Source organism: Cupressus sempervirens, chromosome 8 (genome assembly GCF_028749045.1).
Source record: "Cupressus sempervirens isolate cs-2001-9-10 chromosome 8, ASM2874904v1, whole genome shotgun sequence".
Lineage (NCBI taxonomy): Eukaryota > Viridiplantae > Streptophyta > Pinopsida > Cupressales > Cupressaceae > Cupressus > Cupressus sempervirens.
The window spans coordinates 794,305,090-794,318,112 of record NC_143125.1 but is presented as its reverse complement, the minus strand read 5'-3'; positions in this window follow the sequence as shown (position 1 = coordinate 794,318,112).

Sequence of the window (13,023 nt, the reverse complement as noted above, 5' to 3'; positions counted from 1 at the left end):
TTTCACAATTGTAATAGTGATTTTCAAATCTCTTAATAGAGTTGGTTTAACAACCATTTTGTAAATCCTATAACAAGGTGGATAGTTCTATTGAATTGTTCTAAAGTCCTCTAGCATGGCCATTCCTAGCAGGGTGATTAAATATTTTAACAAGGTCACACCTAATAGTGTGTTTTGTAACCTTTAACAAGGTTGGTTCCTAACAGGGTTCACTTCAGAAGAGTGAAAATCAATAGCTAGTTACTTGGTGGTTTTTTCCATATTGGGTTTCCACGTTAAATTTGGTGTCTCTTGTGTTCATGTTATTTCTTTTATGCATGCATGTTAAATCTCTATAAATGTTTAAGTTCTGTTAAGATAACATACAGTTTATCTACCGAGTTATAGCATTTTTCTGTGTGGCTACCGAGTGATAGCAGTAACTAGTTTCATAAGACATCTAAGGGATCTATGGATTTGTTTTTGTGGTAACTAATTCACGCCCCCCCTGCGGCCGTGCCCCCCCCCTCAGTTACTCCATCTATATTTCCAACAATTGGTATCAGAGCATTTGGTGCTTGCAGGAAGGATTTCAAGGATCTAAGCTAAAGATCAGGATGTCTTACAAGAGGGAAATTCCAAGGCTTAACAGGGATAATTTTTCAGCATGGCAAGGTCTCATGAGACTCCATCTAGCTTCCATTGGAGATACAAGATTGAAATATCTTGATGAAGAATATACAACTCCTACTGGTACATTATTTGTCAATGACATTGCTAAGAAGAAGACTCATAACATCATGATGATAGATATTGCATCTACCTTAAGCTATGAAGAATTTGATGATATCAAGTACTGCAAAACTACCTTTGCTATGTGGAACAAGCTAAAAGATATCTATGGAGGTGATGATGAAGTAAGAAGAACCAAAGTAGAAAGTCTAAGAGGACAATTTGATCAGTTGAGGATGAGAGAGGATGAGAACATTGCTAAATATGTTGAAAGAGTCAAAGCAAGTGTCAGTGCAGTCAAGGCTTCTGGAGGAGATATCAAGGATGAAACAATTGTAACTAAACTTCTTAGAACATTGCTTCCCATTTATGCAATTAGAGTTTCTACAATTCAAGAAAGAAGATGTGAAACAAATCATAATATAAATTTAGAGGCCATAGTAAGAAGATTGACTGCATTTGAGGTAGATAACTATGACAACTATGTTCTAGGTTCCAAGAATATTGAATCAACATTTGAAGCCAAGCTTTCACTCAAAGAAAAGGGCAAGAAGATAAATGATTTTCAGTTAGAAAGTGAAGAAGAATCATAACAGAGTTCTGACGGTGATCTTGAGGTGGTTGAAGCTCTGCTTGCAAGGAAATATTCTAGAGGCAAAGGAAAATACAAAGGTAAGGTTCCTCTAATCTATTTTTCATGTGAAAAAATTGGTCATATTGCTGCTAGGTGTCCAAACAAGCAAAACAAGGATGAGAAGAAAGGTCACAAGTGTAATGGCAAGAAAAACTTCAAATCATTCAAAGACAAAGGTAAGAAAACATGTTTCATGGCAAAGGATTCTAAGGATTCTGACAATAGTGAAGATGAAATTATTTACATTGCTATGAAAGATGAATCTGATAACGATGAGGAAGATAAAATGGCACTTATCTTTCATGCAAGCAAAAATGATACATGGATCATAGATAGTGGTTGCTCTCATCATATGACTGGTGACAAAACAAAGTTTGAACATTTTGAAGACTATGATGGTGGTAGTGTGAGGTTTGGTAATAATGAATCTTGTTGCATAAAAGGAAGAGGAAGAATCTCACCAACCAAAGAGCTTGTATGTGATTATGCCCATTGGGTTGAAGGTCTAAAACACAATCTGTTGAGTGTGGCACAACTAATCAATATTGGATTCAAGGTGGAATTCATGCATGGAAAAGAAAGACTGCTGGATGACAAAGGAAAGCTAATTGGATCGGGCATACAGACAAAAGGTAACTTGTTCTATCTTGAACTTGGTGAATGTTCATGTTTTATTGCTCAAGTTGAAGAAAGTTGGTTATGGCACAAAAGGTTATGTCATGTGAATTTTGATAACCTTGTGAAAATAAGCAAATTCAGAAAAGTAAGAGGCATTCCTAGCATAAAGAAACCTAATGTTGGTCTATGCAAGAATTGTCAGATTGGTAAGATGGGAAAGAATAGCTTTAAAAGTAAAAACTATCAGTTTGAAGAAATTTTGGAAATTGTGCACACTAATTTGTGTGGACCTATTGGAATTGAGAGCTATACTGGAGAAAAGTTCTTCATTCTTTTTATTGATGATTACTCTAGAATGATGACTATCATGTATCTGAGAGAGAAATCAGAAGCATTTGAGAAGTTTAAATGGTATTTGGCCAGAGTAGAAAAGAAAATAGGTAAAAGATTGAAATGCTTGAGATCAGACAGAGGTGGTGAATTCATCTCCCATGAGTTCAATAACTTTTGCATTAAAAGAGGAATCAAAAGACATGTATCAACACCTAGAACTCTTGAGCAGAATGGAATAGCTGAAAGGAGGAACATATTTATGATGGATTGTGCAAGAACTCTAATGATTGAAAAGAACATTGCTATCAAATATTGGAAGGAAGCTATCAGCACTACAGTTCATACCTTGAACCAAGTATAGTTGAAGAAGGACTCATTCAAAACCCCCTATGAGTTATGGTATGGCTATAAATCCAATGTAAGTTACCTAAAAGTATTTGGAAGTAAATGTTACATTTTGAAAGAATCTAAAATAGGCAAATTTGATGTGAAGGGTGATGAAGGCATATTTTTGGGATATTCTTGCAAGAGTAAGGCATATAGATGTTTGAATTTATCTACTTACAAAGTCATAGAAAGTGCACATGTGAAAGTTGATGAGTTTGCAGAAAGGACTGAAGAAGAAAGCAAAAAGGAACCAAAAGATTACATGAGATTTGTTTTTATTGAACCTAATACAGTGCCAGATACATCTGTCAATCAGGAAACTTCTACTCCTGAGTCTTCAATCACCGAGTTGCAAGAAGTTCAAACCGAGTTGCAGGAACTCCAGTCACATTCAGATGCTACTGAGCCAATGCCTACCAAGTTTGAAGGACCTGAGCAATAGTCAGATCAACCAGAGCCAGAAATTGAAATACAAAATGAAGACAGTGGAACTCAGTCAAAAGGCAAGAAACTTGTATTAGCCAAGTATGTCAGGAGACATCATGCACCAGATCAGATCATTGGAGACAAATCTAAAGGTACTATGACAAGAAGTAAGCTAAAAGGTACTTGTTTACTTGCTGATTTTGAACTTAGAAATGTCAAAGATGCATTAGAAAATGAAATTTGGATTGAGGCTATGAATGAAGAGATAGAGCAAATAGAGAAGAACAAAACATGGACTCTTGTATCTAGGCCTAAGGACAAAAATGTGATTGGAACTAAGTGGGTATTCAGAAATAAGTTGAATGAAGATGGTAAGGTATTAAGAAACAAAGCTAGACTGGTATGTAAAGGCTACTCTCAAGAAGAAGGAATAGACTACGAAGAGACTTTTGCTCCTGTTGCAAGACTGGAAGGTGTCAGGACCTTACTTGCATATGCTGCACACAAAGGATTTAAGGTATATCAGTTGGATGTCAAATTTGCATTTCTCAATGGTATTCTAGATGAAGAAGTCTACATTGAGCAACTTGAAGGTTTTGTTGATCCAGATAAGAAGGACAATCACACAAAGCATTATATGGTCTGAAACAAGCCCCTAGAGCATGGTATGAAAGATTGCATAACTATCTTATTTAGATTGGTTTTCAGAGAACTAATGATAACATTAGCTAGTATATCAAGGAAGGACTAGATAACAAGATTGTTTTGGTAGACATATTTGTGGATGACACTTTGTTTACAGGAAATGATGATCTATGTAAAGAATTTTTAGAGAAAATGAACAAGGAATTTGAGATGTCAATGTTTGGTGAGATCAAATTCTTTGTTGGTATTCAAATTTAGCAGAGCAAGAATGGTATCTACATCATTCAATCTAAATACATCAAGGATATACTCAAAAAGTTTGGTATGGAAGACTGTAAACCAGTTGGGACTCCCATGTGTACTGGACTAAAGCTTACTAAGGATGATGAATCAAAAGAGGTAGATAAGACCTTATCTAGATCAATGATTGGAAAGTTGCAGTATGTAGTTCATACAAGGGCTAATATTGCTCTTGCAGTTGGTATCGTAGCAAGATTTTCAGCAAAACCAATTAAAAATCACATGATGGCAATCAAAAGGATCATGAGATACTTGAAAGGCACTAAAGATTATGAATTGTGGTTAAAATTTGGAGGTAATCTAGACTTGAAAGTGTTTATTGATGCTGATTGGGCAGGAAACATTGATGACAGAAAAAGTACAAGTGGAGGAGCATTCTTTCTTCGAAAGAGGTTGGTTTCTTGCACAATTAAAAAAAAAAATTATACATCCCAATTCACAATAGAAGTAGAGTATGTTGCAACAGCAATAAATTGTTCTAATATTGTTTGGTTCAAGCAATTATTGGAAGACATGAAGGTAGAGATCAAAGAACCAGTTGTTATGTTTTGTGATAATACAAGTGCAATCAACATATCTAAAAATCCAGTGATGCATTCAAAAACCAAGCACATTGTAATAAAATATCATTTTGTTAGAGAATTGGTGCAGGATAAGGACATCAGATTGGAATATGTCCATACAAAGGAGCAAATTGTTGACATATTCACCAAGCCATTACCTAAGGATGCATTCTTATATCTAAGAGGTAACTTAGGGGTCATTCGCCTATCTAAAGCTCACTAAAATGAAGTTTTAGTGATGCATCAACAGGTACCAAGTTGGAGATCTATCAGTTGATGCAACATAGTCATGGAAACATTGCATATGAATTAGTACTCAAGGTACATTGTTACTCATTTGGCTTGTGCTTTCTTTGGCATGTGTTGTCAAAGAGGGAGAGTGTACTGTCATATCTTTTTGAAATTTGAATTTGTTTGTGAAGAGTTTGCTGTTTGAAAAGAAGCTATGTAATTTCTTCACAGAGGGAGATTGTTGTTTGTGTCATATAATCTAAGAAGGAGAAATGTTCTCTTAGAAAAGACTTGTTTTCAAATTTCATCGGCTATGACATGTTGTGTTTCCATCAATGCCAAAGAGGGAGATTGTTGGATACAATTGTTGAATTGTGTGTTGTTTTGATGTTACACAAATGTCATATCAGTCAGTAGACAGAGTCTACCAAGCTTAGTTGGTTAGCAAAGCAAATTACAGAGTCTACCAAACATTCCTGAAAGTTACTCTATGGAAAAAGTTTCTATCGAGCTCACTCGGGCATCAAAGGTTTATGTGGTAGAAGTCAGTTTCTATCAAGCTCACTTGGGTGTCAAAGGTTTCTATGGCATAAGTCAGTTTCTACTGAGCTCACAAGGTTAGCGAAAGAAAATCAGTGTTTATTGAGTTAACTTCATCTCCAAAGGATTTTATAGAGTTTGCAGTGTTCACCGAGCTTCAGTTAGTTAACACTAGAAATTATTTCTGGAGTAGTGTCTATCGAGCAGGGTCAGGCAATGAAGGATTTCATTATTTTGGGAAATAAAGCTTAATTATTTTATGTAATAGTTGTAGCCGACTGATGTAATGATTATTGATAATTGTAACTTGTAAATGAGTTGACTTGACAACTTGTAAGGTATAAATAAAAAGGTCAAGTTGTGAATTCTAAATTGTAATGAATGAGCATGCAAGTGTATTGATTGTGAAGAAGGTGTGAGTGAATTTTGAAGAAGGATCAGATATCCTTGAGGAACATCAAAGATTTATTCAATCAGTGAGGATCTAGTGAAGTAGAACTAAGATCTATATCAACAATTCAGTTGGATCTCATTCAGGTCACTTCATTGTTACTTTTTCACAATTATATTAGTGATTTTCAAATCTCTTAACAGAGTTGGTTTAATAGCCATTTTGTCAATCCTCTAACAAGGTGGATAGCTCTATTGAATTGTTCTAAAGTCCTCTAGCAAGGCCACTCCTAGCAGGGTGATTAAATCCTTTAACAAGGTCACACCTAACAATGTGTTTTGTAACCTTTAATAGGGTTGGCTCCTAACAGGGCTCACTTTAGAAGAGTGAAAATCAGTAGCTAGTTACTTGGTGGTTTTTCCCATATTGGGTTTCCATGTTAAATTTGGTGTTTCTCGTGTTCCTATTATTTCTTTTATGCATGCATGTTAAATCTTTGTGAATGTTTAAATTCTGTTAAGATAACATACAATACATCTACCGAGTTACAACATTTTTTTGTGTGGCTACTGAGTGACAATAGTAACTAGTTTTATAAGACATCTAAGGGATCTGTGGATTTTTTTTTGTGGTAACTGATTCACCACCCCCCTCCCCCCCCCCCCTCCTCTGAGTTAGTCCATCTACATTTCCAACACAAATCTCTTGTTAAACAAAATCATATGCCTAACTACTCTATTTTCCAATTGCAACCTATCCATATTACTACAAAAATCATAAAACTTATTTAACAATACAAAATTTCCATTGTTTATGATTGTGTTGTTTAATGTCTCTATCTTTGGCTTCCAAGGTTTCCTTCCAGTAGGAACCTTCACTTTTTTCTTCACTTCTTCTGCCTCTTTTGCCTTTACCTTTGCTTCTTCTTTAGATTTATCTTATTTAGATTCAACTATCCAAGTCCTTCTTCTCCGAGTTCTTTGAAGTGTTTTTATTTTCTTTCTAGGCCCATTGGCCATTTTCTTGGTCCTCTTGTGTGTAGGGGATTCTATTGGCTCCAGTTTTACTTTAATTAACCTTGCACACCTTCTAGTACTAAGAGGGGTAATTGTTTGTACTTTTACAATGTTGACATCTTCTTTATCTTGTTTCTTCTAAATTGGTGGTACAAATGTGGTTTCTTCCATGATAGTGTTATGTATGGTGCACTAGCCAATGATCTAGCTACTATCACCCCTTGTGTTAATCTAGAATCAATTGCTCAAGGCTTAGAAACTAGTATTTTAGATTATCCACATTCTCTCATTTCTAGAGATATTTCCATAGCCTCCTTGTATTCTTCTTTTCTCATTCTTGTTTCCTTCATAATGGTTTCTATCTTCTCATCCACTCTTTTCTTAATTTCCTTATTTTGAAGCTGAGTTTTTATCTCTCAAATCTTTTCTTCATATGTGCCCCATCTAGGATACTCCCTATCTCTCTAATTCTAGGATTATCTTTGCATATCCTTCTATTAGTTCCTCTGATATTTCATACCCCATAGGGTCAATGAACTTAACTCTTGGCTCTACTACTTCCATATATGTTACATTAGTTTCAACCATGAAACATATGTCATCTTTGTGTTTCTCTACTAGGGATGGAGGGATTTAGTATCTTTGTTTCATCTCTACTTGAAAACTCCTCATCATTCTAGTAATATCTTATGTCATTTTTTTCTTTTTCTAGATGCTTCTTGTAGTAGTGTGTAATTAGGTTCATAGTGCATTTGATGGTATTCCATTCATAATCTGGCATTCTAGGAAATCTTATTATCACTTGGAAAAGCAAATGTGTTATTAGAGACTCGAACCTAAATATTGCATTCTTTGTTTTCTTGATTCTATTAATGTTGTCTAGTATTTTTTGTTTCAAGATCTTGTACATATTCACCTTTTCTTTCTTCATAGTCATTAGATAAGTTGCATGGATAGATCTAGCAAGTACCGAGTTCAACCTTGAACTATAATTCATCTTGTAGCCAATTATCTTGCTTATCAACTTGACATCAATCTCTTTGATCAAATCCAACTTCATGTTCCTGTCATCTAACTTGGTTTTCAAAGTTGTTTCAACTAGATTCTTCACATTCTTCTCATTCACAAGATTGTCTCCTTCATTACTTAGTCCAGTAAGTTTATGAATCATGTCATTTTCTATCATAACTGGTATGTCACCAATCCAAGACATATCTTCATGAATCCTTCTCAGAACAATTATTGTCCATTTTTGGTTGTTAAATTATGTGTAAAACATATGACTAATGATGTTTAGGTCATTGAGGTGTTCAAATCCTTGATTAAGTGATAGGTCATTATTACAAACTAAGTCTGGGTCCCTGTGGATGTCACTATCACCTATAGTATCAAACTTACAATGAATGTATACCCTAATGTCCTCTACATGTAAAACTTTGCAAGATACTTGTGAAAATGCTCCTACAGGGCCATCTTTGAATGAAACATAGGGGTGCTTCTTGAATTTATACCTAGGCCTTTCACTGACATCACATAGTGTTGGGGTTGCCATTATTTCAAATTAAAATTCCAATTTACAACTATGCAAGCGATAAATATCTCAATTTTGTGAAACTAGGGTATGCTAAATTTGTAGCTCAAATCACTTTGATTTTGCCTTTAAATTCATTCCAAATCTCTCCTTTAACTCTTGCATGATCAAATGGTACTTAACAATTTGATTTCAACATTTCAATGATGTCCAATTCACTTCAACATTAATTGCACAAGTGCACAATCACCAAAAAGTTGTTTATGTATACTAGTGAACTTCTTTTGCTTCGTGCACTCATATACGAGCTCTAAATCTCATGTGCCCTTAACCATAACTTCTTCTCATCATACTCTATCTCATACTAATTGCGCAAGTCTCAATTCTTCTCCTAAGGTTTTAACTAAATTTCTTATCCTAAATTTCTGATATTTTTCTTATAGAACAATTTGCTCAATCAAAAAATTATTGGTTACCAACCATTACAAATTTCAATCTATTATTTGGTGCTTCACTTGATCGACTTTCCAACACAACATATGAACTTATTGGTTCCTTAGCTTTAACAAATGATTCATCAAGGTTTCCTACAAGATCTTTTGTGTTTTCTCTTTAACTGATATTGTTATTCTCATTCATTTGTTTGTTGTTCATGTTCCTTCCAAGGTTAGGTTTTCTCATGTTGTTCCTCATGTTCATCCTACAATATCTTTCTATGTGTCCCATGTTATTATAAATTTGACAGACTATAACTTTGTTTCCATATCTAGGTCCTGACTGACCAATCTATGCTTTGAAATCTCTAGTAATATGTCCAAAGTTGTTGCACTTATAACATATAATGTCATTCCTTATAACATTGGGTCCTCCAATACATCTATTTACTAGAGGGTTAGTACCTCTAAACAGTCTACCATTATTATTGATATTATCCAATGTTACACGGGGATGTGTCTTCTGTGGTTTTGGGGTCATACCCGTATTAAGGATGCAGGGACAGATTTTTGCCATCCCTTGAGTCATCCCCTTTTTGGAAAATTTGAAAACATCCCTGAAATGACCAAATTTTTTTGTTAGGAAACTTGGGGATGACTGATAGTACCAAGGACGATTTTGTCATCCCCTATCTATCCCTGAAACTATTGATCGTCCCGTTTTTTCCAACCAAATTGATAAAGATAAAATGCCCCCAAAAATCATTTAAAAATTTTCAGTCTGCGTGGGCTCCTAGTCATCTTAAAGACATAATAAAAATATGCAAACCATATTTGGTCCATTAAAACACTAACTCTTCTACTCATTTTTAGATTTGACATACTTGCTAAGAGGAAGGAAAAATATAAGAGTAGTACCAATAATGAGGAAGGATTGCGTTTAGTATTTACTAACTATTTTAGTTGGACTTCTCTTTATTTCATTTTGATTTCATGCATTATACTTGGAACCTTTAGGCATTCTTATTTTTGCTTTATATGTAGGTGATATTGTTATAATGGAAGTATTGAGTATTTTCCATTTGATAATATTCCATGTATTGATCTTCTAAAATATCTATGGCTAATGGTTTATGAATGTTAAGATATGCATACTTGAATTATGTCTCTTTATATAAAACAACCCCCTATGTTTTTAATCTCCATGTCCCCTGAGGCCTTGTCCCCAAAATTTTTGCTTCGACTCATACCTGTACTAGTACCAAAAAATGTCCCCATCCCCTACAACATCCCCGTCCTAGAAACTTTGTGGAGCATAGATATTATCAAATTTAGGTTTGAACTACAATTTATTGCTCTATGACTAAAACCATGACAATTATAACAATAACTAGAGATGGGTTTAAATGACTTACCTGTACAATATTTTTCATATGAAAAAACTTATCACATGCACAACATAACATCTACCTTTGAATTCATTCCTTACTTCTTTAGGTGATTCAACTTGCTTAGATTGCTTAGGTACATCAACTTGCTCAGGTTGATTAACTTTCTCAAGTTGCTTAGGTATAACTTCGGATTGAATTACCTCAATCTTGTTCTAATTATCCTCATGTTTAGGTTGATAAATCACAAGATTTGGTTCTTTTTTATCTTCACACTTTTTGGCTAACTTTTCTCCAAGGTATCTAAGACATATTTTTATCATAAGAGGGTCTTTGTATAAAGATCTTCTTATCAAGATTTTCTCTACTAGAGTACAACTTCTCAAGATATTGCTTGGATTGAGTAAAGTCTCCTTTTACAATAGTATTGTATTTCTCAAGTTCTACATACTCCAACTATGTACACTCAAGCTTAGATGTTACTTTGGTAAGATTGAATCTCATATCTACATTTTCAATTTTCAAATCTAACTCAACTTTTTTGTCACCATCCTTCAAGCTCAACTTTATATTAGTGATCTTTAGTTCATGCTTTATGATCTTATTTTCTTTCTTCAATCTTGAAACTTCATCATTGTCCTTGATCTAATCTTTAGACTCTTTCTTAGACTTAAGATGACCTATCTTATCTTTCAACTTCCTTGTGTAGTATATAGCATCTTCATATCTATCCTTCAGAGTAGCAAAGGTAAACTTGATGAAAAGAGTGATGAAGGCATATTTCTAGAATATTTCACTAAAATCAAGGCTTATAAGTGTTTGAATTCTAACACTAACAAGATTTTGGAAAGTGAAAATGTTAGAGTTGATAAATTTATAGAAAAGAATGAATAAGAATGCAAGAAAGAACCCATAGATTACATTAATTTTGTTTGTGTGTGTGTGTGTGTGTATGAAGGTGAACCTAGTACCTTACCTAAACCAAAAAAGGTGGCTATCGAGCATCACCAGCTATATAGTGTCAAGATTCTATTGAAAAGTTTTGTCGAGTGTCAATAGATTGTCGAGCATTAGGCTATAGGAGTTGAGTCACTGATAGAAACTATTGACTATCAAATAGAGAAAGATGAGTTGTAGCCAAAGACAATTGAAGAAGAACAACAACTTGAATTCAGTGAACAACACCAAGAAGAAACAAGGCTTGAACCTATTTTGCAAAAATATGTAAAAAGATACCATGCACTAGATAAAATCATCAGAGACAAAGATTTAGGAGTCATGACAAGAAGAATATCAAAGAATGGCACGGGTATATTATGTTAATTTGAGCCATGTAAGTTAAAGATGCTTTGGAAAATGAAGACAAAAAAGGATCAGTAAATGAAGAGATTGAGAAATTTGAAAAGAACAAGGCATGGATATTAGTACCCAAACCAAAGGATAAGAATGTGATTAGATCTAAGTGGGTTTTCACAAACAAGTTGAATGAGAAAGGTGAAGTTGCAAGGAACAAGGAAAGACTAGTTTGTAAGGGATATGCACAAGAAGAAGGAGTTGACTATGTTGAACCTTTTTATCTAGTTGAAAGGTTGGAAGGAGTGATCCAATGACACCCATTAATGAAATACAGTACTGGAATGCATGTTTTTTCATCTCTTCTAACCTTTAATGGTTAGTTGGTTCAATACCTTCTTTGTAGAACTTCTACCAATAGAATCCCGAAGAATGATCTTTTTGGAAATACTAAAAGATTTCTTGTCAACAACATCACATATTGAAATAAAAAGATGCATAATGATAAGACCTACCATGATGCATTTCATCACTAGAGCTTGACACATCAAAGTGTACCATTTCTACTTCGTTGACAATTATAGCTACTCTAATTATATCTGTCAGCAAGACCTATGTGATGCTCTCTCAAAAACTGATCTTGAAACCCGAAGAATGAACTATTTATATTTTGATGATACCATGGACCTATCCTATTGAAATTGAGCCTTTGATCCTTATACAACCTTGCATGTTTCACTAAAATATTTATTTTGAAGCATTATGATTGATCGGCTGAAAAGAATCAAACTATATGAGCTCTTGTGATAAGATCAATCCAAATGATTAATGATAGGATGAGAAGGACACCAATTACCTTGGATCTTATTTGGTTTAAGTATTTATACACGATCCATATATATTACATATGACTAATACATCTTAATAATAATAAAAATAAAAATAAAAATAATAAGAAAATATAATATACCATAGTCTTATTAACATAATTATGCTCGATACACAAGATATAAAATATTAAGATAATATGCTCATAATTCCAAGTTGTTTACCAAATTAACAATTACTTTAATTGTGATAAGATGGGTTGTGTACATTCTAGAAAATTTAACACCTCCCTCCATTACCTTGAAATATATCTTCATTGTTTCCATTCTAGTATGAGTTTGAGACTTTTGTTTCATTTAAAGTGATGAAGGGTTCTCCCCTTAATATCACAAACACATAACAAAAAAAAAAAAAAACAATTTGGGCTTCTTATTATCGCCACAAATACAAAATTAAAAATTTTTGAAATACAATATGTAAACCCACATGGGTGCCTTCCTTACAATAATTTTCAACATAGAGCTGTGAACTATCTCCTAGAGATGTCCTAGACAATGTACCAACATTCCCTATATAGGTGTTCTTACACCGCCCAAGAAGTTTCTAGACATCAAACCCTAACCCTTAAGATCGACTAACTCTAAAATTACATATAGAGTTGGCTCGATACATCTTTAACACTTATTTTGAAAATTTTGGTCGATCCAACTTCAAAAAGTCAACTTTTGAACCCTTGCTATGATTGGCTATTATT